Source organism: Macrotis lagotis, chromosome 4, assembly GCF_037893015.1.
Source record: "Macrotis lagotis isolate mMagLag1 chromosome 4, bilby.v1.9.chrom.fasta, whole genome shotgun sequence".
Classification (NCBI taxonomy): Eukaryota; Metazoa; Chordata; class Mammalia; order Peramelemorphia; family Peramelidae; genus Macrotis; species Macrotis lagotis.
Genome location: NC_133661.1, coordinates 257,955,995 through 257,982,751, shown reverse-complemented (window position 1 = coordinate 257,982,751; position 26,757 = coordinate 257,955,995). Strand labels below are relative to the sequence as shown.

The 26,757-nt window shown below is 35.9% G+C and overlaps 1 protein-coding gene across 1 annotated transcript in view; it reads right to left on the bottom strand.

Moving 5' to 3' along the window:
• KTN1 (kinectin 1) overlaps positions 1–26,757 on the bottom strand; it is a 524,036-nt gene that overhangs the window by 83,856 nt on the left and 413,423 nt on the right. The gene's annotated exons all lie outside the window — the stretch shown is intronic.

Genomic DNA, 26,757 nt, shown 5'->3' with positions numbered 1-26,757 from the left:
AGAGCCCACGTCTCCTTTTATTTCACAAATGATCTGGAATAAAAAGAGAACCAGGTTGAAAAGGGATCAAGAAATTACAAAGACAAAGATAAGTAAAGCTACTTTATCCAGCCAAGAACCTTACAAAAAGACAAAACCTGTGGACCCAGAGTAGCCGTCAGCTGGCCCAAGTAAACAAGTGAAGTCCGAGAGAACACCCCAAACTGGAGATAGGAGCAAGAGCGGTGTCCTGATAGGAGAAGGGAATGAAGGGAGCGGGGAGGAAACCAAGGCAGCGCCCACATCAAGGTAGAAGCAAGATTGCCTGCGTTCTAAGGAGGCACCAGCAAGAAAAGTACTCTCACGACCTCATTACCTTCTCTCATCCAAGGTCATGAGAAGAGACCCACCCCAACCTTGCTACAGAATAGCAAATCAATGAATCAGATTAAAGATGTGATTAAATAGAAGAAAACACCAAGTACTATTAAGAAATATGATTTCTCTCATCACACTCAATTTGGATCAATGTACAATACAGAAACAATGTAAAGACTGACAAATTGCTTTCTGTGGGGGGGAGGAATAAGACTGAGGGAAAAATTGTAAAACTCAAAATAAAATCTTTAATAAAAAAGGTAAAAAACAATACTTTGGGTCAATAATCACCAAAGAAGGAAACACAGAAATGACTAACTCCATCACCATTACAAGCAGATTCTCAGAGGAGAAAAAAAAATGACTGTCAAAAAAAACACTAAAAGAATATGAAACAAAGCAAAATTGAACTCAGGACTCCATACCTAGCTCTCTATCCACTGTGCCACCTAACTGTCCAAGAGTAGACCATACAGAGACCAATACAGAATAATGATTCCATAAAATAAATATTAGAACAAAATTCCTAGGCTTAAAGTAAAATATCTCATCCAAACTAATGGACCCAAAAATAAGTGAAGGAATATGTTAAAAATCATAAGACTACATGAAAACCACAACTTCTCCCCAACCCCCAAAAGTCTGATGCTATATTTCAAGAAATCATAAATGAAAACTCTCCAGATTTAAATGAACAAGAGGTAAAGTGAAAATAGGAAACTTCTACCAAATGATTCCTGGAAAAACCCTAAAATGACAACTCCCAGAAATATCATAGCTCAAATCCTGAACTTCCAATGAAGGAAAAAAAATATAAAAACAAAAAAAAAAAATGTGTACAAGCAGTCAAAAAGAAAGAGTTCAAACACTAAAGAATCAAAGTCAGAATCACACAAGACAAAGCAAGAAAAAAAATGGAATGCAATATTCCAAGATTCAAAAGCTAAAAACTTATTGTCAAGAATAATTTACCCTGTAGGACTAAGTATAATCTAGGGGACTGTGTTTTTAATGAAATAGAGGACTTTCAAACATTCCAGTTGAAAAGACTAGAGGTGATGGAGAGCTATTTGGAACTATGCCCAAAGGGCAACAAAAATGTGCATACCTTTTGACCCAGCAGTACCAGTACTGGGTCTATACCCTGAAGAGATGATGAAAAGGGGTAAAAACATTACTTGTACAAAAATATTTATAGCAGCCCTGTTTGTGGTGGCAAAGAATTGGAAATCAAGTAAATGTCCTTCAATTGGGGAATGGCTTAGCAAACTGTGGTATATGTATGTCATGGAACACTATTGTTCTATTAGAGACCAGGAGGGACGGGATTTCAGGAAAGCCTTGGAGGGATTTGCATGAACTGATGCTGAGATGAGCAGAACCAGAAAAACACTGTACACCCTAACCGAAACATGGGGGTGATGTTCAACCTTGAAGGACTTGCTCATTCCATCAGTGCAACAATCAGGAACAATTTTGGGCTGTCTGCAAAGGAGAGTGCCATCTGTATCCAGATAAGGAGCTGTGGAGTTTGAACAAAGTGCAAGGACTATTCCCTTTAATTTAGAAAAAAACAGATATCTTATTGTCTGATCTTGTTACCTCTTAGACTTCTCTTTAAGGATATGATTTCTCTCTCATCACACTCAATTTGGATCAAGGTACAACATGGAAACAAAGTAAAGACTGACAGAGTGCTTTCCGTGGGGGGTGGGGAGGGAAGCAAGGTTGGGGGGAAAATTGTAAAACTCAAATAATATCTTTAAATAAAAATAAATTTAAAAAAAAGAAAAGACTAGAGGTGAGTAGAAACAAGCAAGGGTATGGTCCAAAACAAAATAAACCTCAATTTGGAGTTAAGGGAGAGTTCTTAAAGGATTGGAAGCAGAGAGTTTCAACTGCATAATCCTAAAGACAATCTCAATCTTCCTTTTCCATCACCCTCTTCTTTGCAAAGAGCAGTGTGTCTGGAAACAGCAGGAAGACAGAATATAAGATGAAAGGAAATATATAATTAGCAGCCAAAACTGTAAAAGTGAATTGAATTAACTTACCCATAAAATGGAAGCAGAGTTTAGGAAGCAAAATCCAACAATATGAGAAATAGATTTGAAATGTAAAGATTCATAGAGAGTTAAAAGTAAGGGGCTAGAAAAAAATATGCTTTAGGTTAACTCACAAAAATGGGGTAGAAATGATGATCTCAGACAGGACAACAGTAAAAATAGACATGATTTAAAAAGATAAAATATATTATTCTTAAAGCATTAGATATGCATACTTTATCAAACACCCTAACCTCCCAATTTCACAATTTACTTTCCCATCACCCCACTTTACCCACACACAAAGATGGTCATCATCTTTAGCCATCACCTACAAGCATTCTAATTCATATTCATGAGTTCTGAAATTTCCTTACCTAATCGAAATCAATTGTCCTATTTCTCCCTTTTCTTTATATCCCTAACCCTGTTTTTCAACCTTACTATAACCTCCAATCCTTCCATTCCTCAGTTCTTTCTCAGGTCATCATTCCTAAATTGGCTAAATTCTTCTCCATTCCTCATCTTGACCTCTCAATGAACCAGTCCTCTACACTATCTTCTTTCAGGTCCCTTATTCCCTTGCCCTGCCAAGTCTCAGTCTGGAATTACTCCTATTATCTTCTGCCTTCACTCCTGCTCATATGCTACTGTACAGAGTAAGAGAAAATTATAAAAATTGGGCCCAACACAAAATTATGTTATATGATTTTAACTGGGTCCTTACTGTGCCAAGATAATCCTATTACACCCCCTTAATCAATTCCTTATCCTCACCATAGTGTTCTTTGCAAATCTTTTTATGCCTCCTTAAATTTCTCATTGCTTTTCCTTCCCCATCTTCTCAGCTAAGAACCTTCTAATATAAAATATCTTGCAAATTGACCAAAAGCAGAGAAAATACAAAATATTAAGATTTAATAGAGCTTCAATGAATTGCTGAAAAAAAAAGTGTTCATTGAGTGCTTATTCTATGCCACAGAGTATCTTAAATTCAGGGGATAAAATAAAAACATTGAATCAGTCCCCATTCTCAAGGAGAGGGGGCAAAGTAAGAAAAGTTCAACAAGGCAGATGACAAGGCTCAGAGATTCTTGGGTTACATTAGTGCATCAAATGACAATACTGTAGGTTTGGAGATCTTAGACATAGGGCAAATGAGAAGACCTGATAACTCTCCAACTCACCAAAAGGAATAAAAATGGTGATTTCCATTACATTTAAAGCTTTGTGAGTAGATAAACAACCTGGATTTATTTAAATGATCAATTCTTAGACATGGATTTTAAAGTGAATTTAATTATAATAATTTTCTCATGAAATAGTAATACTAATAATAGCATTTAAATCATGCTTTAAAGTTTGCAAAATATTCTGCAAATATCTTATTTATTAAATAGTCAGGAATTACATTTGCATTCTTTCCTACCTATCTCATACAATTAAGGGAAGGAGTTATTTCACCATCTTTGCACAGATTGAGAAAATCCTAATGTGAAACCTCCTTCTAATAAGGAAGATCATGATCAAAAACAACTTAATCTAAGATAAATCCTAGGGAATTACATGAGGCACACAGAAGAGCCTAGGGAATGACGAGACCTGCCCATGAAGAGGCTATGCTCCTTAGTCTTGGAAGATATACCATTGCCTTGTAGCTCATCACACATTTCTGACTCAACACACCCTTCTTCTACCTAGATCTATTTTCAGATTCAGCTAATAGAAACTGTATCTATGTGATTCTTAATCATATCCTTGCTGAGTGTCCTTCCCATGTTATTAATACACTTTTTTGTTAAGTGCTATAGTACTTAATTACTGGCTTGAGTCAGACCCACTTCTTGATGAGCCTCATTGGCTCCCGATTTTCTCTGTGGTACAAAATCAATTCTTTTATTTGATATTTAAAACTCTTCCTTCTGAGCTTTTATAGATGAAGCATAGGAGAATTTGAAGATATAATATATTGTAAAAATGGAGTCAATGGGTGAAAGGGAAATGTACTGGGAGTAAGAGAAACGAAAGGTAGAATAGGCTAAGATATTTCATATAAAAGATACTTCAGGGGTGGCTAGGTGGTGCAGTGGATAAAGCACGAGTCTTGGAGTCAGGAGTACCTGAGTTCAAATCCAACCTCAGACACTTAATAATTACCTAGCCATGTGGCCTTGGGCAAGCCACTTAACCCCATTGCCTTGAAAAATCTGAAAAAAAAGAAAAAAGATATTTCATATAGCTTTTGCAATGGTATGGAAGGGGGGGAACGAGGGGGAATGAGGGAACCTTCATTCTGTTCAGAAATGGCTCAGAGAGGAAACAGCATACACATTCAATAGGGTATAGACATCTAGAGGAAAAAGGAAAGAAGGGGGACAGAGGGAAGTGGGGGATGTGGGTGATAGAGAAGAGGGTAGATCATAGAAGAGGATAGTCAGATATAACACATTTTCTTTTTTGCTTTTGCAAGGTAATGAGATTGAGTGACCTGTCCAGGACCATGGGACTGGGTAGTTGCTGGGTCTCTAGGGTGGGATGTGAGCTTGGGGCCTCTCAACTCCAGGGCCAGTGCTCTGTCCCCTGCACCACTCAGCTACTCCACAGCACATTTTTGAAGAGGGGCAGAGTGAAAGGAGAGAGAAAATATAATAGATGGTAGTGGGGAAAAATGGATGGAGGGAATTGCAATCAGCAACAGCAACTATGGAAAAATATGGAAATAACTTCTATGATGAACTTATAGTAAGGAATGTGACCCAGCAGAGACAGAGCTAATGGTATCAGAACACAAACTGAAACACATTTTTTCTCTTTCTTTTACTTTATTTCTCATGAGGTCTTGTATTTTTGTGGGGGTGGGGGTATTATTTACTCTTAAGCAGGAATATTTTGGTAATGTGTAAATAAAAATAAATTAATTAATTACTTAAAAAAAACCCTCTTCCTTCTTTTTCAGTCTGTGTTCCTGACTCTTCAGACTTTCTCTACCAGGCGTCAGAAACCTGTTCACCTTGGAATTTTCACTCCACCCTTGGGTGCCTCATTAGGAGCACCTTCCCTCTGATTGGCTGGTTCTTTCCAGAAACTCATTTTTAAGAGGATGCCCAGGTCAACCAGATCTCTAGATTCACTCTGGACTTTGCAGACTTTCTTTACTATGCTTGGATACTTTCATATCTTTCTGCTCTTCCCCTTTTTTAATTTTCTTTCATGTGTTGTCTTCTCCCATTAGAATGTAAGTTCCTAGAGGACAGGAATGATCTTTCTGATTGTTATTTGTGTTCCTAGTGCTTAGCAGCATTGTGGCTTGTAATAAATACTAAATAAATAATTGTTGACTTCAAAACCACCCATCTTCCTATAATTTCTATTTTCTTTGACAATGTTTCCTTTCCAAGAACTCTACAATTCAGTCACATTATTCTTCTCTCTGTTCTTCACATGCAATGCTCTGATTTCCATATTGGTGCTTTGTACTATAGGCTGTCTCCCCCTGCCCTGGTTGATGTTCCTCCCTGCCTCCCCTTCTCAGAATCCTTGGTTTCTTCCTCCAGAAGGACTTTTCTATCCCTTTGCCCAGTTGCTAATGCCTTCCTTAACTTCTTCAGAGCTGGTCAGTAGAAATTTATTTGAAAAACACAGAAGACATACCTTGAAAGCAACTCCACTTTTTCAGGTCTTGAAAAAGACATTGACCTACCGGGTACGCTGGTAAGCTTCTATTCACATTTTTTTTTTGTGGGTGAGATGATCTGCCATTCTAGAAAAGGATTATCTGTTTTAATAGCAATGTAGCAAAGACAATGTTTAAAAGTACAAGGACAATCAAGGAGTCCGTTGTTTCAGATTAGATTGAGGGCACTTTCTAAGATGCAGTTACTCATGTCAAAAGAGTTTTTTATAAAAGGATATTTGCTGAGCAGGTACAGCAAGAATCTAAGTATAACATCGTAAACCAGCAGGGCCTTCTTCCCTTTGTGCATGTTTCCACTCATTTCATTTGGTGAGTGGTCTGAACAATAGTTGCTATAAAACAACTAGAACACTTTCAAGTCTTAGAGTCCTTTTTTTCCCTTTGCAAGTGTCCCCAGCAAGTTTACTTCTAGGTGTGACATTGTGGCTGGATAAATTGCTCCTTTGCTTTATAAAACACAACTTCTTTATCCATTAACTGCTAAACTAGGTCAAGGATTTCACTCTTCTGGGCGAGCTCCTCAGTTAACTAGACTCAGCTACTCAGAAATTACTGTCTGATTCAATAAGAGAGGGATAAGGGAGACCGATAAGGGAATTTAATGACTCTTCCAAACTTTCAAAGATCATGAGGTCTTATTCTTGTGCATTCTAGCTCTAATACTCATTGACCTAAGATCAACAAAGAAGAAACACAAAGAAGAAACAGAAATAGCTATGTATTCACAGACACAGGGAAGCTAGGTGAGAAGATAAGGCAGCTGGTGGCTATTTCTTTAGCTGTTAATCCCTTTCACCACTTAAGGATTTCGACAGAATACCATCAGGGAGGAGAGAGTGTCCATTTGAAATTTTTATATGTATACTGAATTCCTGCTCAGTAGCCAATTCAAAGACTTTTTTTTTATCACTTTAAGTCAAAAGGAAACAGATGATACTTGCACATACTGTGAAGAGGAGAAGGAAAAGGTTGTCTCCATCCCATATTTCCAGAAACAGGCTCACCAAACATCCATATGAATATTGCATATGTACCAAGGATTGGCTCTCATTGGTCAATTTTCTCATTACAAAAGCAAATACTGTTTCCTAATTGTTTTAATTATAATCAATTTCCCCTTTGCTTATTGTAAAGAGAAGTTAAGATTGGCTTTGAGGTGAGGATGGATAAAAAGAATTCTGGAATTAGGTCCTTCTGAGTCTGTTCCCATTCACTGTATGAATTCACCTTCTGAATTCCTTTAGTGGACTCCTTACCTTACAGCAACATTCTTGAGCATTGGGGAATCACAAATCTCAGTAAATACAATAATTAGGTAATGGTTGATTTCCATGGGAACATTATCTCTTCTTGGGTTTCAAGATACAGAATGACACTGAAACATACTTATAAAGACTTGATAAATAAGTAAAAAATACTTTAATGCCTCTGAAACTATAAGGACTGCATTATTTCTATCTCATTCTTGGTTAAAACAAGTTATCTAGTTAATTTTCAAAGATCAAATAATTTCAAATCCATTAATCAATTATTGATAATACAAAATTGATCATCTATTTCCAATATCTAATAATCAATAATCTTCCTCTTTGGACATATACTTACTTCAATAATGCATGTAAACAAATAAGAAGTTGTTTCTGTTTTCCAGCTACTCTTCTAGTATCTCTAAAGGGGAATTTGATTTTATAAATCTAGAAGGCGAAATAAAGAAAATTTGTTTCAAACTTCGCATACATAGGGTTTCTTTTTTCCATTTTTTTCATACTTTTGTTAAAAACTGTGGCATAATTGCTATAGACTTCCTTGCTTGTTAAGGGAGGAAGATGACAGTGAAAAATTGTCATTAACATTTAAATTGTAAGGAGTTCAACAAATCATACAAGTATTCCATGAACAATTGAGAAACCAATAATTTCAAATATTACTAAATGACATTAAAATAGACATAAGAACTTAAATCCTTTCTAATGCCCTAAAAAATTAGGTTATCTTTTTCTATTCCTTGTGAGATCATGGACACCTTCAGGGTGATCAGGGATATAAGTAAATTGATACTTGCTAATAAGCAATATGACCAAATATATATATATATATATATATATATATATATATATATATATATATAATATTGAATATAAATTTATCTATCTTTAGAGACAACTTAAGTTATTAAGCTTACAATATTCAAAATAAAATCATAATTTGCCACTTGAGATCTTATTAATATTCATTACATAACTAAGTTTCATGACAAGGATTGCCTTAACTGCAAAGAACCACTTTGTTGGGGTTTTTAAAGTCTTTTTTGTATTTAATTTTTTCCATTTACATTTAAAGATAGCTTTCAACATTTTTTTGGTATGATTTTGTGTTTCACATTTTTCTTCCTCCCTCCTCCCCATAACATCTGCTATAGGTTATACATGTACAATCACGTAAAGCATTTCCATATTAGTCATGTTATAAAAGAAGAATCAGAACAAAAAAGAAAAACTCATGAGAAAGAAAAAAAAACAAAAGATGATTTTTTTGGTCTGTATCCAAACTCCATGGTTCTTTCTCTGGATGTGGATGGCATCTTTCAGCACAAGTCTTTGCTCACTATATTGCTGAGAAGTGCTAAGCATTTCATAGTAGATCATTAAACAATGTTGCTAGGAAAAAAAAAAAAACCACAGTCTTTAAAAAGAAAATAAAGGGTGAGTTCTTTCCCCCTACTTCCAAAGAATGCAGTGGAAACTTCCCAATTATCTCAATTCAATGAAAAAGACTTTTTTGAATGGAGCATGAACCATCTTCCTCCTGAGCCAAGACCATCTCAGCCTTCTCCACAGGGACATGCAAGAGTACTCACACTTATTTTGGGAACCAACCAAATGGTCCTTTCCTCAACTGTTTGTGTGCAGATCAGAATCACTGGTGATCATGGGGACATAATGCCTACTTCCTGGATACCACTGGAAGTTTGAGGAATAGAACTTTACTGACAAAGTCAGATCTGGCTTCTTAGTGGAGAAGAGGCCATAGTTTTGGTAACTGTTTACATCTTCTTTTGTTTTATTTTCTTCCTTCTTTCCTTTATTTCTGTGATTTAAATTTTTTGAAACTATTGTTTTGAAAGAAGGCAGTGTGGCATAATGAGAGGAGAATTGGATTTGGAGGTGAGACAGGTAAATTCAAATTCCTGCCTGGAATTTTACTGTCCTTATGACTTTGGACAGGTTTTTCATCTATAAAAAAGAAGAAAACAGGACTACTTGTTTCTGAAGTTATTCATATGTTGAGAAAACTGATTGAGATAACCCAGTCATATGTCATTAGAATTCAACATCTTTTCCACATCACAATTTACTACATAAATTTCAAATCCTAAATCATCTAAACAGCAAATATAATCTAGTGGTGGTATAATTTAGCTTTTATTTTTCTGAAGAACTGGATCTGTCATAGTTAAATAGAACCTAATAATGTTAATAAACTAAAGTAAGGGTTTACTGACTGGATTTTATTACATAGTTATGAATTGGTTAAAATGAAATAACTTCTCATAATTGTTCAGTCATGAAAAGTTTCAAAAATACAGCATTAATAAAAATATTAATTAATATATGAAATCAGTAATGTAAATTAGAAGTGAAAATACTGACACCTATGACACCTATTCACACCTATTATGACTATAATAATATAACATTAATCTGAAGATTTTAACTAGCTTTCTAATTGTCTATATTCTCTATATTCTCATATAAAAATTACCTATATTTTCTATATTCTCACATAAAAATTCATAAGACTTTCTATTTTCCTCAAATGCCTACTAACAAGAAAAAAGTGTTTCCACATAAAAATTTTCAAGCATGAAACATTTCAGTTACATAACAAAAATGCTAATTCAGAGAGAAATTTAGTGATTGATAACAGAAAAAACAGATCAAGAAATAAAATAATAAAAAGCGTCCATTCTTTCTATGAATGATCATAAACATTCAGACCCTTATTATGCCTTAGTAACCCTTATCGTGAAATTCAATATATAATTTAATCAAATATTCTAATACTGATTATAACTACTTAATTGGTTAATTTTTCCTTTCTCCTAGAATTGTTATTATCATAAGCATTGTATTTTGAAATGAGAGGGAAAAATTTTTCCTGTTTAATTATTTTTTCCCCTTTCACTCAAAGTGACTAACTTAAAACAAAATGCTCTAAATTCAGTTGACTTTATTTTTAAAACTATTGCTCTCTCCAAAATTCATTGGACTGATTATATCACACACATAATGTACTTTTAAAAACACCAAGATAGATGTTTTGTTTTTGTTTGTTTTGTTTTCTCTTCAGAAGTACCACTTATCTTGGATTTAACTATTTCTAAAGGTTCTGTCTCTGTGTCTCTCTGTCTCTGACACACACACACACACATACACACACACTCCCTCACATATACATATATATATATATATATATTGTATACATTAATATCGAGAAAGCAGCCTTTATCTCTCATCACTCTCAATTACTATTATTTACTGAAATTCCAAGTTTTTATGACTTGCCCAAGAATTCCATTTTATACATCCTCATTTAACACATATAACATTCCTAGGGAAGAGTGGGCATATCCCAAAGAGTTGGGAATATGTACAATGATGAGTGCATACATCTGTTAGGAACAAACAGGATCAAGGTTATTTACTTTTCTAAATCCAGGAAATTCTTCCTTTCTTGTGACATCCTCATAATGCTCTAAGTTCAGTGTCTCTGCTGACCATTCATCCCTAAGATTGCTCTTTCCCTGCAGACTGACAGTCCATTACTAGAGATAGCTTCCCCAGTGTCCTAGAGTTAGCCTAAACAGACTCAAGAGAACCAATTGTTAGATTTTTCAATGAGAGCATTTAAACCTTGGGTATTGGTAAATGCTACAAATCAGGATTTGGTTGATAATCTAGAATTTAGGATCGAAGTAAACGTTGGTAATGAAGAGAGTTTAAGAATGGATTGTGTGTATTTTTTTTTAAATTTGAGACATATAATTAAACCTTTACCAGCACAAACCTGGATAGATGTCTCTAGAGTCCATAATTTGTTCCTTGTCCTTATAATTTCTTCCTTCCTCAAGTCACTGCCTCTTTGTATCTATGTCTCAGAGAAGGAGAGGGTTCTCCACTCCTTCAAATGCAATGCTCTTTAAATTAATTCTCTAGGGGCAGCTAGGTGGCGTAGTGAATAAAACACCTGCCCTGGAGTCAGGAGTACCTGGATTCAAATCTGGTTTCAGACACTTAATAATTACCTAGCTGTGTGGCCTTGGGCAAGCCACTTAACCCCATTTGCCTTGCAAAAACCTAAATAAATAAATAAATTAGCTGCTGGATGGGTATCTCTTTCTGGGGAAATCACTTTATCAGAAATGCCACATCCTCTCCCTCTTGCAGCTCTTTTCTATAGGTGGCTCTTGCCTATATTTATCAGAACTGATGAATTCCTAAACGCTCTAGGGGTTATGGTTTTTTTTTTGTTTCTTAATAACATTTAATTCTTTCCCTAATTATATAGAAAAGCAAATTTTGAATTGTAAATTCTATTCCTTCTCAGTGCCTGAACTGTTTAGCAATCTTTTATAGGCTATACATGTGCAATCAAATATAACATTTCCATATTTAGGATGTAAAACACTTTAAAGGCATTGTTAAAACATTAAAATCCCATCATCTATGATTATAATCTATGATCACATCAACTGAGGGAGTATACCTCCCTTATAATGTACTTTCCCCTTCAGGTTAAATATTTATTTTTCCCAGAAAATCTTTGGAGCACTTTTGTATATAATCCCAAATTCTAAGCAGCTCTCCAGTTACTAGAAGAGTCCTAAGAATTGCTTTCTTGGGCAAGTGCCTTCCCTTGGTGCCTTGTATTAAGGAGTCTCTGCAAAGTCTTTTTGATCACAAACAATTGACAATTTACATTCTTCCATAAGTCTACAGGCTTATAATAAAATAACTGATAGGACTGGGAAATTTTATTCACTTTCAAATTCATGGTCATATAATTTTTTCAAGTAAATACCTTTTTTAAAAAATATTTTATTTATTCATTTTTCCAAATACATACAATGATAGTTTTCAACAATCTTTTTGCAAGGTTTTGAGTTTTACATTTTTCTCCATTCCTCCCTCCCCCTGCCAGAAAGCAATCTAATATAAACTGTACATGTATAACCTATGTAAACATAGATCCAGATTAATCATGTTGTGGAAGAAGAATCAAATCTAAAAAAAAGCATTAGAGAGAAAAAAAAGACATAAAACATAAAACAACTTTTAAAAAATTAAAGATAGTAAGCTTTGGTCTATATTTAAACTTCACAGTTTCTTCTCTAGATATGGTTGGTATTTTCTATTACATCTTTTAAAACTGTCTTTGATTATTGAAATGTGCAAGTCCATCATAGTTGATCATCACCCAATGTTGTTGTTAGTGTGTATAATGTTCTGGTTCTGCTCAGTTCAATCCAAACAGATATACTGTTTTTTTTGTTTTTTGCAAGGCAAATGGGGTTAAGTGGCTTGCCCAAGGCCACACAGCTAGGTAATTATTAAGTGTTTGAGATCGGATTTGTACCCAGGTACTCCTGACTCCAGGGCCGTGCTTTATCCACTGCACCACCTAGCTGCCCCCAAACAGATATAATCTTACAAAATTCTTTTGGGCTATCACCCAGCTTGGTGCTTGTAAAAGGTTTCCCATTGCAAAGGCAAAGAATTAAAGAAAAGGGCAAAAACAAGAAAGGAAAACTTCTTCCTCAAATGGAAAGTGTGGACTTTAATGATCTCTTATAGTGGACTCTTTGCTTTCAGGTGAGAAATCAAATTATCTTTAATAAAATCCCTAAAACACTGAATGAACCCAAAGTTCCTCCAGAAATCCTTTAAAAGCAAAGGGGAGGGCAGAGCCAAGATGGTGATTGAATGCCAGAAATTTACAGTAACTCGGTCCCCCCCAAAACTCTGAAAGCTGTTATATTTTGACTCTAGCAAAAATTTAGAGGGGCAGAACCCACAGAAAGATGGAGTGATACAATTTCCAAGTCCAAGACAACTTAAAGTTTTCACAAGAAACTTTTACTGGGATCAGGGGTTGGAAAAAGCCAAAGCACCCAGTGCCTAGATCCCTGGGGGTGCCTGGGTCCATGGCAAAGGGGGCAGTATCCAGACCTCTTGGTCCAGGGATCACTGGGATCCACCAGAAGGGATGGTGAGAGAACTCTGCCACACCAGAATGAGCACAGAGCGGAGCACCTGCCTCAGAGAAGCCCTGCAGTGAGAACCTATAGTGAAGTCAGCAGAGCCACCCAGCATGTCCAGAGCTCCCAGCCCACAGATGGTAAGGGGGTCAGGTGAGACTACAGAAGTCTTTCTGCTCTCCCTGGGACAGGACTCAGTTATTTGCCCACACTCAGATCCAGGTTGTAGTTTGGGCTCCCAATCACCATAGCTGAGCAGGGATCATACTCACAGCTCCAGGGCAGAGGGGAGGGCCTATGGTCATCCACATCAGAGCCTCTCTTGAGACCATGGAGGAATTAAGGTCCCTATGGATTGTCCCAAAATAACCCCCAAAATTTTGAAAGTTCAGTAAATCAGTCATAAGCTGGGGAAATGAGAAAAACAACAGAAAAGGAAGAATCTGAGCATAGAAAATTACTCTGGTTGCATGGAGGATCAAAATACACAATCAGAAGATGACAAAGTCAAAGCTTCTGTATCCAAAAACCTCCAAGAGAAATAGAAAATGGGCTCAGTCTATGGATGAGCTCAAAAAAGACTTTGAGAAGCAAATAAGGGAGGTAGAGGAAAAACTGGGAGGAAAAATGAGAGTGATGCAGGTAAATCATGAAAACAAGTCAGCAACTTGGTGAAAGAAATACAAAAAATACTGAAGGAAATAGTATGTTCAAAACCAGTTTAAGCCAAATGGAAAAAGCAACACAAAAAGTAAATGAGGAGAATGCCTTAAAAAGCAGAATTGGCCAGCTGGAAAAGGAGATAAAAAAGCTCTCTGAAGAAAATAACTCCTTCAAATGCAGAATGGAACCAAAGGAAGTTGATGACTTTGCAAGAAATTAGGAAGAAATAAAACTATACCAAAAAAATTAGAAGAAAATGTGAAATATCTTATTGGAAAAATAACTGACCTTGAAAAAAAGATCCAGGAGAGATAATTTAAAAATTATTGGGTTACCTGAAAGTCATGACCAGGAAAAGAGCCTAGACTTCATTTTTCAAGAAATGATAATACAGCAAAATTGCCCTGAGATCCTAGAAGCAGAAGGCAAAATAGAAATTGAGGGAATTCACTGATCACCTCCTGAAAGAGATCCCAAAAGAAAAACTTCCAGGAATATTATAGCCAAATTCCCAAACACCCATATCAAAGAGAAAATACTAAAAGCTGCCAGAAACAAGCAATTCAACTACCATGGCTCTATAGTTAGGATTGCACCAGATCTGGCAGCATCTACATTAAGGGCTCATACGGCTTGGAATATGATATTCTGGAAGGCCAAAGATCTTGGTTTACAATTGAGAATCAACTACCCAGCAAAACTGAACATCCTCTTTCAGGGGAAAAGATGAACTTTCAATGAAACAAGGAACTTTCAGACTTTCCTATTGAAACAACCAGAGCTGAACAGAAAGTTTGATTTCCAAGTACAGGACTGGGGGGGAACCATTGAGAGGGTAGAAGACAGGGACTAACTATGAGGAATTTAATACTGTTGAACTGTTTGTATTCCTGCAGGGGAAGAAGATATTGACAACTCATCTGAACTTTCTCATTTATAAGAGCTGTTAGAAGGAGCATATGCAGACAAGGCACAGGAAGGAGTTGATATAATATAGTATCTTACCCTAGAGAAAAATGAAAGGAAAGGGATGGGATAAGAGGGAATTGGGGGGAAGAAGGGGGAATATGTGATAGAAGAGGGGGAAGATCATGGGAGAGAGTACTCAGATACAACACACTGCTGAACAGGGACAGGAAGAAAGGAGAGAGAGGATGGATTAAATGAGAGTGGGGCAGAATAGAGGGAAGGGAAATACAGCTAGTGATAGCAACTATGGGAAAAATATTTAAGCAATTTCTCTGGTGGACTTACTAATAAAGAAGGCAACTCATCCCAGAGACAGAGCCACTGGAATCTGACAGAGACTGAAGTACACTTTTTTCTCTCTTGCTATTCATGAGGTTTCTCTTCTTTTATGGGGGGAGGGGGGTTTACGTTTACTCTCACAACAAGATTATTCCAATAATATAAAATAAATAAACCAAAAAAAAGCAAAGGGTAATGCAAATCAAGAGCTTAAACTCATCCCTCACTAGGTTAAATTGACTAATTAAAAAAAATCAGTCAAATTCAGAAAAGCTCCAAAAAGGTTTAATCCCAAAAAAGGGATTGGAGTTTAGGTCATCAGGCAAACTAATGTCCTACTGTTCTACAGTCCATAAGGATCTCAGACTAGTTGTTAGAAATCTAAGTTAGCTCAAAAGTGGAAAAAAAATGAACAAAGATGACTTCCCAGCATCCTTTAGGCAAACTGTAGGGATACAACATCCATTCTGCCCAGAAAACAATCAATAAATAAATATCCTAATACACAGAAGAAAGAACCTATAAAGGAAGTACTCTAGAAAACCTAACTGTCCAATTATAGTCAAATCAAAGGAATCTTAAAAATTAAAATTTTTTTCTTGATTTTCTATACTAGATTTCTGTAATACCAGATATATCCAAGAAGTAGAGTCCTTAATGTAAAATCTACCAAGGAGTTCCTGAAAAAATAACTCAGATAAATTCCTACAATGTAATACATAACATTTTTTATCATATATTTTATAATATTCCTCTCCCATCTATCAGCTGCATTCAGGGAATAAGGAGAAGGGAATAAGCTATTTATTTCTCTTCTAGAATGAAGGACTAATTATAAGTGTCTACTATGTGCCAAACCCTATCCTTTTACAATATTATCTCATTTGATCCTCCCATCAACCTTTTGAGGTAGTTGCTATTATCCCCATTACAGTTGAAGAAACTAAGACAGGCAAGAAGTCAAGTGACTTGCCCAGGGTCACAAGGCTGGTAAGTGTCTGAGGCTGGATTTGAACTCAGGTCTTTCTGGCTCCAGTTCTAGTGTTCTGTTTATTGTGCCACTTAGCTGCTAGTAATAATAGATAGAATTTATAAAGTATTTTACAAATATTATCTTGTTTATTCACAGTTCTAAAGTTGGTCCCCAGAGGGTGGCTACCATTTTAAGACTCCAGGGATATCTTGTGGATGCCAAGTCCCACTGCCATAGCTATAGCTCAAACAAACAGAAAAAAACAAAACAAGTATTATGTCTTACTGGCTCTTTAAGAGAAAAAAAACCAGATAACACAAATCTATGATCAGTTTCCCCCCTTATACTCCAAGAGATTTTAAAGGTCCTGGGGAATCTCACCATAAACTGGCAGAGTTAAAAAAAAAAACCAAAATAATGACAACATCACATATTGCCTATAAAGCAAGATAAAAGTTTCTTAAACACAAAAGACAAAGCCTGTGATCATGGACATATTTTTTTTAGATTTTTGCAAGGCAATGGGGTTAAGTGGCTTTCCCAAGGCCACACAGCTAGGTAATTATTAAGTGTCTGAGGTTGGATTTGAACTCAGGTACTCTTGACTCCAGGACCTGTGCCACTGCGCCACCTAGCGGCCCTGACATATTTCTTTAAGACAGCAGTTTCCCTTTTCAGGACTTGAAAAGGCTTATAACACACACACACACACACACACACACACACACACACACACACACAAACAATCTTGGTAACTATAGTCAGTAAGCATTTATTAATCTTCTATTAAGTAGCTAGGCACTATGTTAAGCTATAGAATGGGAAGAAAAGCAAATGACAGTCCCTACCCTCCTGAAACTCACAATCTAATGGAGGAGAGGACCTGAAAGACAACTATGTATAAACAACATCTATAAGAATATATAGAAAATAATCAACAGAAGAAAGACATTGGCATTAAGTGGAAAAGCTTCCTGTAGATGGGATTTTGGCTGGGACTTGAAAGAAGCTAGGGAAGTCTGGAAGTAGAGATGAGGATAAAGCATTCCAGGAATCAGAAACAGCCAGAGAAAATATCCAGAGCCAAGAGATGGAGTGTTTTGGTCTCAGAACAGAAAGGAGACATTGGATCAAAGATGATGTTATGGGGATTGAGGTATAAGAACACTGGAAAGGTAGGAGAGATGGGGTATCAGGGCTAAGTAATGAAAGACTCTGAATGCTAGAGAATTTTTTTTATTTAATCCTGGAGATGGTAGGATATATAATATAATGTAATAGCTTATTTTAGCATTGGCCTTGCAAGATTGTTTATTTTAGTAGCAGAGTAATAAGGCATGAGATGGAAAGTTTTAAATGAGGGACATTATGAGACAGATTTACTCACACAGAGAGGAAAAATGCAGGGTGTCCCAAAGGGCTTAGTACAGTAAAACTTTTGGGACACATAAGAACCTACTCTCTCTGCCTCCATATCTTGTTTCTATTTTGGTTGTACCTATAATATTATATGTACATATCATCTCCTCATTGGAATGTAAACTCCATGAAGTCAGGTATTATTTCACATTTGTATTCATTTCCCCAGCACTTCATTTAGTACCCAACATAGAATGAACACTTAGTACATACTTTGTTAGTTCATTTGCTTATTCATTCAATAAGCATTAAATGTTTACTATGTACCAAAAAGTGTAAGGAGAGACAGAGAACAAGAATAAAAAGAAAAGAGAAGAGAGAGAAGGAGGAAGAAAGGAAGGAAGAAAAGAGAAAGAAAGAAGGGAAGAAAGGAAGGAAGGAAGGAAAGAAGGAAGGAAGGAAGGAAGGAAGGAAGGAAGGAAGGAAGGAAGGAAGGAAGGAAGGAAGGAAGGAAGAAGGAAAACTTTCATCTCCAAGGAGCTTATATTTTATCAGGTGCACAAGATATATACATGTATATGTATATATAGCATATATAGCTAGTATAGGACAATGCTTTCCTGGTATTCATGGGAGCTGGTGACCTCTCCTATACTCTACCAATTCTGTTTTTATATGTCCCAAGTTTATAACTAGGGGATACTATTTCTAATTAGAAAGAGTAGGTTTCCCCAGCCATAGACTCATTGGATTACTAACAAATCTCAACTCTACCATCCTGTAAAAAAAAGTTAAGGCTTCTGTTTAAGCTCCCCAAAGAAGAAAGAAAAAGAGATATTCAATACACAGTATGAATAAAGGATGAGACATCATTTATTCCTACACAGAAAGCAATGCTGAACCTAAAAGAATCGTAGATTTAAACAGGATTCAGTAACAATTTAGAACCATGATCTGCCTGTAGACTGATAATTAACCTTCATAAAAACATAAAACATTTTTAAAGGTTGTAAGTCATTTCACATTTCACTCATCCCTTATAAGTCTTAGGAAAACCAACTAATCTGACTAGTCTTCATTTTGGGAAGACATTTCCTTCCTTCATTTCATTGGGCAGGCATTTCCCCTGCTATCAACTACTTTGCCCCTGATGGGTGCCATTATTGCAGCTATACTATTTGAATATTTCCACCATCTTGGAAAAGCAAATGCTGCTACTGATACAGCAACTAAAATTGCCAAGTCTTTTAAAGCTCATGAAGTCACCTGCTCAAGGAAAAGAAACACAAAAGAGCAGCAGAGCCAGCACAAGCTCACTTGGCACTAGCTGCTAGGGAGGAAGGATCACCTTGATAAAGGGGTAGAGAAAGATTTTCCTTCTCCTCTCTTGACTTGAGTTACAATTTGTTGCCAGGGTAGCTAGAGACAAGAAGTACCAGCCAGAAACTGTCCCTTTTCTTAAAAGCTCCCCTGAGTCATCAATTCTTTTGGCTCAGAAGCCAATTATGGGACTTTCAGTGATGAGTCATATGTGGCTGGAATCCTCAAAGCTCCCAGATGATTTAACCAGAAGCAAGCAGAGAATATTTGTGCAGGCTCTATATAAACCTGCTACAAATTTATAAAATACATATGTAGTATTTTGTGAAAATATATTTTAAAAAGATAATTTAGCTACATTCATATGTACTTTCCTCAAGATAACCCTGGGGTCTTGGAGGCTGCTACAATAGAATGCAAGTTCTACAATTCCTACTGAAGCTATAATTATGGTCCTATTTACTGAGTTCCTCAGTCATTCAAGGATCAGCCTAGCTACATACTTTCCTGCCATATCGCATCCCTCTCCAATCTATCATCAATGAGTTTCTAAATTTAATATTCCCAAAGCTCAAGACTAACCAAGTATGAAAATCACAAATTTCTTTATTTGGTATTTAAAGCCCTTCATTATTTAGATCCAGTCTAACTACATTTTCAAGGACTGTGACTTCTGGCAGTTAAAAAGGGAGCCATATTTCAATTCAAGTTGTGAGAATTGCAGAAAGTATGACAAAGTTACCAGTATAGCAGAGATGGTGATCCAATTTGGAGCCTCAAAGGTTTACCCTGATTCTGGTATCTTGTTCATTCAGGTTTAATGTTATGACAAAACATCACAAAACATTTTTATGAGTCATTAAATAGTTAACAATGGGAAGTTGGCTTAGGTCTGATAAGGTACAGGTAGGCATCAAGGATACTGTAGTACCTAGCTTTTTTAAAATATCTTCCTCTGACTCCATATAAAAATAGGTCTATTCAGTAGGGCAGGGTGAGTGACTCATGATGTTGAGCAAATCTGAAAAGCCCTGATCTATAGTGGATGGGAACCTTATGCTCCCAAAGGACCAGGAAACCATGTCAACACAGTCAGAGTCTACCAGGAAGCTATATCGAGAGAAGCACAGTTTTAGCCTTACCCCATTCTTGGGTATTATTTAAAAATAAAATTTTGACTCTGTCACGTTTTAGGATCTAACTCATGTTAGGTCCTACAAAGGGAAGAGAGAGAGAGAGCTACCCAGATAAATATTGGTCCAATCAAAGGGGAGCTAGGTGAGATAGGCCATCCAGACCCTACAGTCTTCCCTAATATCATCTAGGTACATGTCTTCTCTACAGGTGTATTTGCTTCACTATCAGTGTACCCACTCTTCTCACTGACATGGAGTGTATTTGTGGGAGAGTGAACCCCAGGTTTACAAATGAAATATTTTGTAGTATCTGTCATCCCAGTAATTTCCTTTAGTTTAAGCTAATTGTGTCTATTTGATAATTAAAAATAAACTCACTGGTGAGGGCTTGTGAGCTACAATTTTAGGAGTGCTGATCCATAGGATACTATGGAAACTGAAAAAAACCATCTATTTGGCTTTTGCACAGACAAAACCATTGTACCAAAGATCAAAAGAAATGTAGTAAATTGGGAAACAATTTTTACAACGAGTATTTCTGACAAGGGACTCATTTCTAAAATATATAGAGAACTGAGTCAAATTTATAAAAAAACAAGCCATTCCCCAATTGACAAATGATCAAAGGATATGCAAAGGCAATTGACAGATGAGGAAATCAAAGCAATCCATAGTCACATAAAAATTACTCTAAATCTCACTACTTATTAGAGAAATGCAAATTAAAGCATCTTTGAGGTACCATCTCACATCTCTCAGACTGGCCAATATGACCAGAAAGGACAATGATCAGTGTTGGAAGGGATGTAAGAAATCTGGGACACTAATACATTGTTGGTGGATCTGTGAACTCATCCAACCTTTCTGGAGAGCAATTTGGAATTACACCCAAAGGGCAATAAAAATGTGCATACCCTTTGATGCAGCAATACCACCCTGATGAGATCATGAAAAAGGGTAAAAACATCACTTGTACAAAAATATTCATAGCAGCCCTGTTTGTGGTGGCAAAGAATTGGAAATTGAGTGAATGTCCATCAATTGTGGAATGGCTGAACAAATTGTGGTATATGTACGTAATGGAACATTATTGCTCTATTAGAAACCAGGAGGGATGGGATTTCAAAGAAGCCTGGAAGGATTTGCAGGAGCTGATGCTGAGCGAGATGAACAGAACTAGAAGAACATTGTACATCCTAACAGCAACATGGGGGTATTGATCAATCTTTTTTTATGGTTAATCATTATTCATATTCCATCAGTTATTTACCTAGAGTTGGGTAGCATTTTTCTTTTTTTAAATTTATTTTTATTAAAGATATTATTTGAGTTTTACATTTTCCCCCAATCTTGCTTCCCTCCCCCTCCCCCCCACAGAATGCACTCTGTCAGTCTTTACTTTGTTTCCCTGTTGTACCTTGATCCAAATTGAGTGTGATGAGAGAGAAATCATATCCTTAAAGAGAAGTCTAATAGGTAACAAGATCAGAAAAATAAGCTATCTGTTTTTTTTCTAAATTAAAGGGAATAGTCCTTGCACTTTGTTCAATCTCCACAGCTCCTTATCTGGATACAGATGGCCCTCTCCTTTGCAGACAGCCCAAAATTGTTCCTGATTGTTGCACTGATGGAATGAGCAAGTCCTTCAAGCTTGAACATCACTCCCATGTTGCTGTTAGGGTGTACAGTGTTTTTCTGGTTCTGCTCATCTCACTCAGCATCAGTTCATGCAAATCCCTCCAGGTTTCCCTGAAATCCCATCCCTCCTGGTTTCTAATAGAATAATAGTGTTCCATGACGTACATATACCACAGTTTGCTAAGCCATTCCCCAATTGAAGGACATTTACTGGATTTTCAATTCTTTGCCACCACAAACAGGGCTGCTATGAATATTTTTGTACAAGTAATATTTTTACCCTTTTCCCTCATCTCTTCAGGGTATAGACCCAGTAGTGGTATTGCCAGGGTATATGCCCTTTGGGCATAATTCCAAATAGCTCTCCAGAAGGGTTGGATGAGTTCACAGCTCCACCAACAGTGTAATAGTGTCCCAGATTTCCCACATCCCTTCCAACAATGATCATTATCCTTCCTGCTAAGTATTGATCAATCTTAATGGACTTGCTCATTCCATCAATCAGGGACAATTTTGGGGTATCTGTGATGAAGAATACCATCTGTATCCAGAGAAAGAATTGTGGAGTTTGAAAAAGTCATTATCTTTTTATGTAATTTTGCTATTTCTTATACTTTGTTTCTTCCTTAACAATATTTCTCTCTCATCACATTCAATTTAGATCAGTGTATACCATGGAAACAATGTAAAGACTAACAGACTGCCTTCTGTGGGGAGTTGGGGGAGGGAAGTGAGATTAGGGGGAAAATTATAAAATACAAAAATAAGTAAATAAATTATAAAAATAAATAAATTCAAAAAAGTCATCCACTTGTGGACAAAACTGAGGCAGTGATGATCAAAGGATATTTAGTATAGAATAAAAATGAAGATTTCCTTAAAATTTAGCTTTCTTCAAGCGGCTTTAACTTACTCAAAAGACCCATTTCCATGATTATTAGTCCTTGCCCTCTTCTAGGGAATTTTTCCCAAATTAAATATTTCTTTCCCTTTGCATGTCTGCTCATGTCTGTGGTAATGTTCATGTTGAATGATTTTGTCATTTTTGATCATTTTCCTTAAGGCGGAAAGAACCATTATTTTAAATCTTTCAGAGTTAGCATACCATTTTTTTAAAGCTTGTGTGGACTTCTCCAGAGTAATAGATGGGGAGTTACTTGACAAATGGACATTTTAATTATATTTCTTTTTCTCTTTTCTTGAGTTGGCAGGCAATTTATGGAACTGGATCTTTAAATATTACTTGTCAAAAACACCTGCATTATTTCCTTCTTCTTATGTTGGAACAATTATTTTTCTAGAACTAAAGTCCCCAAGAAGAAATCTTTATAGCTGGAGCAACAAAGGTCTCTCTCTGGTCTTTCCTAATGAATCTGAAATAGAAATCATTTAGCAATGCTCAAACAGCTGTATTGAATTATTGCTGAGCATTTTAACTAGCTATTGGTCTTAAATTCACAATTATTCATGGCAACTTATTAAAATAGTGAAAGAGTTTTATTGACTAATATTTCATAGTTATAAAAGCAGAATTATTTCTAGCATTTTGTACCATTCCATCATCAATATTCCATTTTGAAGTGGAATGTGTGTTATAATCTTATTTTTCTAAAACCAAATTACTCATTTGTTGTTTACATATATTCTAATAGTCAGTCAACCAATAAATATTTTAAGCACCTATAATGTGCTAAGTTCTAGAGATACAAAGAAAGGCAAAAAACAGTGTCTGCTCTTAAGTTCTCAATCTAATGGTGAAGACAACATGTAAATATCTATGTAGATCATAAGAAAATACAAGATAAATTGGAGATAATCAACTAAGGAAAGACTCTAAAGCAATTATTAGAAAAGACCTCATATAGATGATGGGATTTTAGCTGGCACTTGAAGGAAGCAGAAAAACTAGGAGCTGGAGATGAAGTATTCTGTTTCCACATTTTTATTAGTACTTTTCTTATATAGTCATTGCATCCCTATCCCATTTTTGCTATTATATTTTAACCAGATAACAACATATTTCAAGTAATAAAAAGTTCTGACTAAATGTGAAAAGCTCTTCAAGCTAGAATGAAGTTGCATAAAATATTGAGTTTGGATCAGACAAGGAAACATGAGAAACTTGACCACACCCCATGGATTAACTATATAATACTAATCAAGTTGAAAAAGGGAAGCCTTTCCAGAAATTGGAATGTATAGCTTTCTAACAGACCCCAGACTAGGAACCACCTAAGAAAGGTCCAAGATTAGACTTTAGCCTACACCAGGTCTCTTTCCCAATGTTGCCTCTTTTACCGGAGGAGAACCATCCATTTTTCTTATATTTTTATTTTATTAAATAAAACAAGAATTTTCATAATATAGTACACTAATAAATGATTCTATGCAAATCTACTATGCTCAACGTGCTGTTCCTGTCAAATATACAACAAAATTCTTCTATAAACTTCCTCCTGTAAACTATAGGCAGGGCTTGAAATTTAACAAATCTAGGAGCTTTTCAGGGGTGAATTAATTGAATGTTTGACCAAATATAGCAGGCTAATTTTTAAATTTTTTGACCCTTAGCAGGAAAAAATTTCCTCACCCCTGAGCTAGACAAAAGAACTGTTATGTTATTGAGTCATTTCAGGCATATCTAATTCTTTGTGACTCCATTTAGGTTTTTCTTGGCAAAGATACTGGAGTGGTTTGCCATTTCATTATATAGATAAGGAAACTGGGATAACAGAGTTAAGTGACTTATCTAGTCACAGTCAGATTTGAACTCAGGAAGATGAATCTTCTAGACTTCTGGTCTAGGATTCTATCCATTGTGCGGCCCAGCTGCCCAGATGAAGATTATGCTGTGCTTAGGGAAACAAGAATTTCTAACACACAAGACATGTGACTTTTCCTTTGGCTACCTGGGAGAGAAATACAAGCAAGCTATAGACAGTATATGTTGGAGATAATTTCAGAGAAGTGGTATTAAAATTAATAAGGTCGAGGAAAAGTAAGGAGGCTAGACATTGGATTGCAAAGAACATAGAGGGAAGTAAGTTATAAGAAGACTAGAGAGGTAGGAAGAGAAACTTTCTCCTTTATCATCTCCATCTCCTAGACTCCCTGACTTCCTTCAAGTATCACTTAAAATCTTACCTTTTTTGGAGAAGCCTTTCCAAAAATACCTAGAGTTGGGAGACGAATATCATATGAGATCAGCAAGGAGCCAGTGTCATTAATTCAGACTGGAAAGTTAGGAAGGGGCCAGGCTATGAAATCAGAGGATTTTATTGATAATAGGAAACCACTAGAGTGTGTGTGTGTGTGTGTGTGTGTGTGTGTGTGTGTGTGTGTGTGTGTGTGTGTGTGTGTGTGTGGCTTCCTACTGACTATTCCAATTCCTTCCCATTCTCTTACTGCTAAATCTAAAATATCCAGTATAGTATCGAATAAAAGCAATGATAATGGGTATCCTTGCTTCATCCTGGAAGGTAAAGGCTTCTAGTTTATGCGTGTGTGGTGACATGGTCACCCCTGAACTTTAAGAAATCCCTCTCTAAGTTGAATGAAGACTATATGAGAGTAAAGAGACAGTTGAGGCAGGAATACCAATCAGCAAGATATTTCAATATCTGGATCTGAGGTGATGAGATCTGTGTCAGGGTGGTGACACACTCCATAAAGAGAGTGGAGGGTAAATAAAGATAGAAACAGAATTATGCAACTGATTAAATGTGAGGGGTGAGAAAGAATGGATAGTTGAGGGTGACAATTAAGTTGAAAGCCTGGGTGACTGAAGGGATAGTGTTCTTAACAGTAATGTGAAAGTAAGAGAAAAAGGATTCAAGGCAACAGAAATTGGTTCAGTTTTGGTTATATTAAGTTGAAGTTGTCTACAGGACTTATACTTCAAGATTTCTAAAAGGCAATTAGAGGTCTGGAGAGTCAGGAGAGCGCTTAGTTCTACAAAGAGATCTGAGAACCATTTGCATGAGATTATAATTGAATTCATAAGAGCTGATAAGATCACCCAATGAAATCAGTTGATGAGCAAATATAGAGGAAAAAGAAAAGAGGACTCAGGACAATGCATTTGGCAAACACTTAAGATTTTTGGATGCAATCCATATGAAGATGCAATGGACTAAGAAGTAGTTGTTCAGATAGGGAGTGAGAGAGCCAGAGTCAAGTCATAAAATCTTAGAAGAAAGTATCAAAAGAAGATGATCAACAGTATCAAAAGCTTTAGAGAGATCAAAACCTCTATGCAACTTGAAGGTATCAACAAGTCCTTCATGTCTTTGGACACTGGAAAAAATTCTGATAAATTTTAATGGGGTTAGCATTTTTCTTTTTTCTTTCCTTCCTTTTCTTTTTTGTTTCTTTGTTTCTCTTTCTTTCATTGAGCCATCAAAATTGGACACAAAGATACTGTGATAGCTTTCAATGGTATTTCTCTCTCTCTTTCTCTCTCTCTCTCTCTCTCTCTCTCTCTCTCTCTCTCTCTCTCTCTTTCTTTCTAATTTCCCTTCTCTTACAAGTCTTTTCACCTGTTTTAATGAAGAGTCACCCCTATTTTCTAGCATCTTTGTAATGTACAAAGGTAATAAAAAGTCAAGGTATCAAATTAATGTGTGAATTGATTACTTTCTATGTACCTAGTATTGTACTAGAATTGCTCTAGAAATAAGTAAGCCCTCTATATTCCTAATATGAATCTATGATTTCACTAGTAAAGATACTCCTAATAAAAGTGATTGACTGTAAATCAAATATGGATAAAATATGCTGTTACAAAAATGTCATTTTAAATAATACAAAATCCCAAGCTTGGTTACACATTAACCAGGTAAAAGACAGGAAAAACCATTTGTATTTTAAATTTTATACTTTTTTGCCTGAATCTTTAATAAAATCATTCATAAGAAAAGGTTGGTACTAAGTATTAGCTCTCCTCAAAGTTATGAAAAGAAATTGGAGGGAGGAAATAACAGTAGGGTAAATTTTTCTTTATTTTAAAGATAAAATTCATTTTATTTCTCAAATATTTCAACATGGAAATAGTAGTTACATAAAGA